Genomic DNA, 6,455 nt, shown 5'->3' with positions numbered 1-6,455 from the left:
TGTATACAAAACAAATGAGTTAATCATAACCTACTGTGTCCACCAGTTGCATATTTTTATCATGTATCAAAGCAGGGATGTGCAAAGATAGACCCTAAAAGGGGCTTGAGCCCCTGTCATTTGACCTTAAACTTGACAAGCTTCACAATGTAGCATAATCAAGGTCTTAATACTTGTCTGATCTAATGTGAAATGGATCTGGTCACCCTGCTATGAGGAGTACATTAAAGTACAAAACATGTAATTTCCTGTTGCCAGTAGGTGGCGCTATGACTAAATCTAACTATGGGCATCTAAATGTCTTCAGGTCTGGACTCCTATCATACATATGAAGTTTGGGGCAGATTGGACAATGTATATTTGAGTTATAACAACTTCCTGTTTCATGGCGAAACATCAAAATTTGCCATTCCGTGAATCTAATGACCTTCACAATTTAGCATGAAGGAGATTAGATTGCTAATGCATTGACAAAAATTTGAAGTCAATCTGATCAATTCTCTAGGACGGGTTTCTTAAAATAAATGGCAAAAACTGCACAAAATAACACAGTAAATTCAAGATGGCTGACTTCCTCTTGGGTTTAGGTCATGGCTCCAGAAGTTACTTTGTAAGTCTTGAGATGTTACATGTGGCTACCCAATTTTGTACATGTAGGTGAAACGTACCACGGGGGCTACTTTGTTGAAATTTTGTAGGCGGTGCTATCAAGCCCTTTTGCCCCACCCAATCCTGAGACCCATTTCAGATATTTCTGCTACTTCTAACAAGCGTACCAGTTTTTGTGAGTTTTACGAGCATCCCTACCCCCCCATGGCAAAACATCAAATTCTGCCACACTGCCAGGACAACACCATCCAATGAAAACTCACAGTATTCACAATAAAACATCATCAAAATCTTGAGGATTTTCTGACCACGTTTGAGGTGGATGTGATAAACAAGCTAGGAGAAATACATCAAAGTAAAAAACATGTCATTTCCTGTTACCAGTAGGTGGTGCTATGACTATATCCGAATATTGGCATGTAGATGTCCTCAGGTCAGGAGTCTTATGATACATCTGAAGTTTGGGGCAGATTGGAAGATGTATAATTCAGTTACGACAACTTCCTGTTATATGGCAGAACATCAAAATTTGTGATGCTGCCACAGAAACGCCGTTCAACGAAAACCCAAAAGCTTCTCAATTTAGCATCACAGAGGTCTTCAAATTGGACTGACCAAATTTGAAGTTGATCTGATCAATTCTGTAGGAGTTACTTAAAGTACAACACCTGTAAATGGCATAAACTGTGCCAAAGTTGCAAGGTAAATTGAAAATGTTGGGTTTGGGTATGGTTCCAAGAGGCTTTTTTTTAAATGTCTAGGGATATTTCATGTGCCTACTGAATTTAGTAAAACATGGAAATTTTCACCACGTGTGAAAGGTATGCAAAGTTTCTTGAGTTTTCACCCACCTGTTGACCCTCAAAAATGTGATTAATTTGTCCTAAGAATAATAAAAATAATAAACATAGTAGTTTTGATACGATCCTCACACCAGCGGACATTAAATATTGCACATTTCTTATTAATTCCTGTGTCCACAATGTGGTGCAACACAACATGCACCAAACATCATTATGTTGTTGTATATCTAGTGTAGACAAGATCATGAAACTTTTATGTAAATAAAATGATGAATGTCACAAAAGGCTAACTTCCTGTTGCCAGTAGGTGGCGCTATGACTATAACTGAATATTGCCATGTAGATGTCTTCAGGCCGGGACTCTCAAAAAACATGTGTTTTTTGGGGCAGATTGGACAATGTATATACGAGTTACATCAACTTCCTCTTTCATGGCTAAACATCGAAATTTGCCATGCCGTCACGGACACGCCAGATCAGACTGACCACATATTATGTTGATCTGATTAATTCTGTAGGAGGATTTTGTTAAAGTATAATGGAAATTCAAATGGCTGATTTCCTGTTGGGTTTAGGGTATGACCCCCAGAAGCTTTTTCATAAGTCTTTAGATGTTACATGTGGCTACCGAGTTTCGTATGTAGGTGAAACATGCCGCTAGGGCTACTTCGTTGAGATTTTTCTACGGGCTACTATCGAGCCTTTTTGCCTACAACAATAGTATATCTTACATAACATACAAAGAATAACAAAGGACATGCTAAAAAACAAAAGAGATGCACATGATGCACAGGTTAATCATGAAGACAACAACTGCTTTCACAGTTTGGTAGTGGTGGAAGAATTATTTTGAACTTTTTTGAGTAAAAGTCCCAATACCACAGTTCAAAAATACTGTATTACAAGTAAAGGTCCTGCATTCAAAATTTTCAAGTAAAAGTACAGAAGTATTATCGGCAAAATGTACATGATTATCAAAAGTAAAAATGTTCATTATACAGACCGTCATATGACAGTCTCAAACAGTAGAAACCCACCAGAAAAATATCTAAGCTCAGTTGAAAATAACCCACCAGTCATTATAGAACTGTGGAACGTGTTTTGCCATTCATTCATTTTCAGTTGTGGTTTTTCTGCCAGCATTTCTGCCTGTGAGGAATGCACGTCTAATACTAATGGTACTAATGAGGATGTGGTTGTGGTGGCTGGATTAAAACCACTCTCCTGTTAACGCTCATTCATGCTCTATACATAATTATATTTCAGACAGTGTTTCCCAGTCTGACCTTGTCATAATTTACAGACAGGCAGAGTGTAGCCAAGTAAAGCAGACATATGTGCCTAACACATAGCTCTTACTGGAGCTACTTGGTTTAATGTGGAAATACTAAATACCATGGGATTACAGCCAGTCCACTGGGAAAACTCTGAACCAGATGGCCAGACTTTCTTAGGTCAAAAACTAGAGTATCACTAAAAAAAATTAAACATTTACTGTAGCAAACGCTGCCATGTCAAGAGATTTAAAGTACTGTACACGTGGCCTGAAGTCAAAACTGTCATTAAGAGAGAGAGAGAGAGAGAGAGAGAGAGAGAGACCTAAAATATTTTTTTGCACTGGATATTTTTCATTATATCACATGATGCAAGCCATATTGTTTTTGGCCACCTGAGGGCAGAGGAGCACCACAACAAACTGACACACAGAATTGTGACATTTTAAAGTTGTTATTGCTAACATGTTGGCAAACAGCACGAGCGTTTGGAATTGTGTTTCTGTCCACATGACAAATGTAGGTCCAGTATCCACTCTCTCTGTTTTGGTGTCCGCCAGCTCATAAGGGAAACATCTGGCTTGTCAGCTGTTTAATCTTCCTTCACCAGTTGGTCTCAATCTGTGGCTGTGTGATTTGGGGCAGGTAGTGCACAGTGGTCAGAGCTTGTTTGCTAAAAACGGCTGCCTGCCCTCAGGCTATGTTTAAACTGGTTGTTGAAGCCTCTTTCAAAAATACAGTATGCTTGTGATGACTCGAAAACTGCAAATTTTTTATCCTTTAACCATATAATGTACATTAAATCTTTAACCGTGAGGAAATTTACTGCATTTTATTCATCCAGAAGTAATTACTTGCACCATTTATGTAGTGTATCCTCCTCATGTATTTTTATTTACAGAAATAGATATAGATTTCACATGGGTGATATAGTCAAACCAAAATATACAGTATGAGATAAAAGCCAAATGCTCTGCACCTTTCTTGTTTCAGTTCAAAGGCTGAGATAATCAGGAAGTTAAAAAAAAAACCCACATCCCTTTTTTGGGTATTGCCCGCAGTGAATAAGTCTTGTCTCATCAGTGGATGCGCTGTCTGTGTGAAGTGGAAATGGAAACCAGACACACAGCTTAGCTCTTATACATCCTTTATCCATTAGGTTATGGTTACAGCACATATCTTTCCCAGTATTTGCAGACATAACGCACAAGCATGTATTGTGTAAAAGGTTAAAAGCAAGGAAAGAGTTCTGTAAAGCTGCTGAATGAAGGTGCCTAAGTCGGTGGCATTATCAAAAGTGATAGACTGTCAGACATTAATACAAAAGAATAAAGTAAAATATTTAAGCAAACAAAACATTTTAAAAATTTAATTTAAATTTTAAATTAAAAAAAAAAAATCTTTGTTCTTTGTCATCATATTTATAGGCTAATGGTGAATTAATAGTCAAATTCTAAAGGGGCACTGCTTAATTTCAGGGAAGAATGCAAGAATAACAAAAGATTCACAATGTGATACACGTGTAATAAGACAAATGTTCTCTGCTCCTTTCAGACCTCTGACCTACAGCAATTTAAGTCAGGAACTCAGGTGGACTAAAAAGTGCACATCAGTGACCCAGTAGTGGTCGGGTTGAGTTTTCCCGAGGACTTCTACTGCTTAAGCCCTAATTCTACTTTCCACATCTGCTTGTCTCTAGCGTAAATTTCACCATCTGACAGGCAACATAAGCAGTGGATGAGCGTATGGGTGCAGCCCGAAATTTGTCTGTGCAGCTTGTACATGCAGACCGAATGCAATAAAAAATATGGAAACATGTCCATGTATGCAGAAATCCAGTGATAAATGATAATAAACAAAATCACAGCTGCTGTTCAAGTATACCCATCCCTGTATGGCTAGGTGGCCACCAGGAGGTCCTCATATGAGCAGTTTGCAAGTGTTTAGTCTGTTTTTCCTTTCTTTTAGAGATAACTGAAGTTTTTATTTAAATATTTAAAATTTCAGGATTGCACCTCCCTTAAGACAGAAGCTAAACTGAACTGGTACTGTCTACATTTCACACAGATGTTGAGTGTGAATATTTCAATATTATTTTAATATTATAACTGTTCAACTGATTAACTGTTAATATTTTGGGGGCTGAGAATATCTACCTTAAAGTATAATTCTGGTATTTTTGAACGTGGGTCCTATATCCCATGTTTTTGGGTCTAAATGATTAATAGAGACAAAAATGTCTGGAATCAGTCCAATATTGAGCGACAACACTATAGCTGGCAACTGCAAAACTGCCACAGTGTAATTAAAAGGGGCATTTGTCCGCCTCAAGGTACATCCACTAAAAGTGCTTGTTTTTGCCACTCACAGACTCAGACTGTTATTACAATTGACTGAAAACATTATGGAAAAGATCCCTACAGAGATAGACCTTTATGTTTACATTTCGCTTCTTCTGGTCTCTGTTGTAACTTTGATGCAGAAAAATGCCCCTTTGGGTTACATTGCAGCCATTTCATGGTTGCTGGTTATAGTACTGTCACTCAATATTGGACCAATTCCAACATTTTTGTCCCTATTAATCATTTAGACCCAAAAAGATGGGAATATACCGCCCGGGGAATATAGGTTTAAAAATACCAGAATTATCCTTTAATTGCCGCGTATCCTGGATTATTCTGTTACTTCACAGCACAAGAAATTCCAAATGGCATTTGTATTACTTTTCAGTGTCAATCAAAGAATGCAGCACAAATTTTAATAGGGGGATACAAGATTTGGGGGTAGATGATTTTATAGGTAAGTACAAGCATGCTCATGGACCTTTTGTGCCTAAATTGCCTTTGTATTGCACAAATATTGAAAAATGAAAATATGCCAAAAAGACTGAAAGTCGACTTCATTCAATGATGCTGGAACACCTGGATTGGTGGCTTGTTCCAAACAGTCACCTTTTTAATCCTAGACAGTCCCAACTTCAAGGGAAGAGAAATGAAATCCACTGCTGCCATTACTTTTGCTTCAGGACGCTCTTTGCTTGCAAAAAAAGGAAGTACAGTATTTATTAAACCCTTTAATGCTCTTACTTTCTGTAAATAAAATGGCCATGAAATAGGGTTTGGAAGTACATGCCGGAAGACATTTGCATTTAAAGTCTCTGAATCCCACTTGAAGTCTGTATTTTTACGCTTTTCTTTACGAAGGCACATCAGAAGCTTTTTTTTTTTTTAAAACAAGAAACTTTCCTGACCTCTTTATGGTGCGTCACAGGGCACGTATGGAAGCCTTTTTTTCCTCTAGGAAAACTGCTCAGACTGTAAAAGATGATATCTCTGGAATTATACTTGTGTCAGGTTGGGACATTTTTAAACAGGCAGGTTTTTTTGGAAAATTCTTTTTTTTACTTACAATCATGCAAATAATTATTTAATTTCAGTATTAAAATCTGTTCTGTGCTCACTAAATTTAAATGCACATCTACTATTAACCACATAAACTCAGAAATAATCTCTCTCACTCAGTTTCACTCATTTGCCCTTTTTGCAAATTCCCTGCAATCTCAGACCTTTGGGCACTCACGGTGGCTTTCTTGCACATTAACATCCCTGTTACAGTGTTATGTGCTCTCAAGTTTGCCAGCATTTGCAACTTGGAAAAGTGTTACAACATGCTGCAATTTCAGCCAAGTGGAGAATTGGAGGCTGTAATTTGTGGCTGTTTTTTTTCAGCACTAGGAGAATGGTAACTGGATGGAATTCTTAGTTGGACA

Source organism: Xiphias gladius, chromosome 20, assembly GCF_016859285.1.
Source record: "Xiphias gladius isolate SHS-SW01 ecotype Sanya breed wild chromosome 20, ASM1685928v1, whole genome shotgun sequence".
Lineage (NCBI taxonomy): Eukaryota > Metazoa > Chordata > Actinopteri > Istiophoriformes > Xiphiidae > Xiphias > Xiphias gladius.
The sequence above is the reverse complement of the archived record's forward strand: the minus strand, read 5'-3'. Positions refer to the sequence as shown.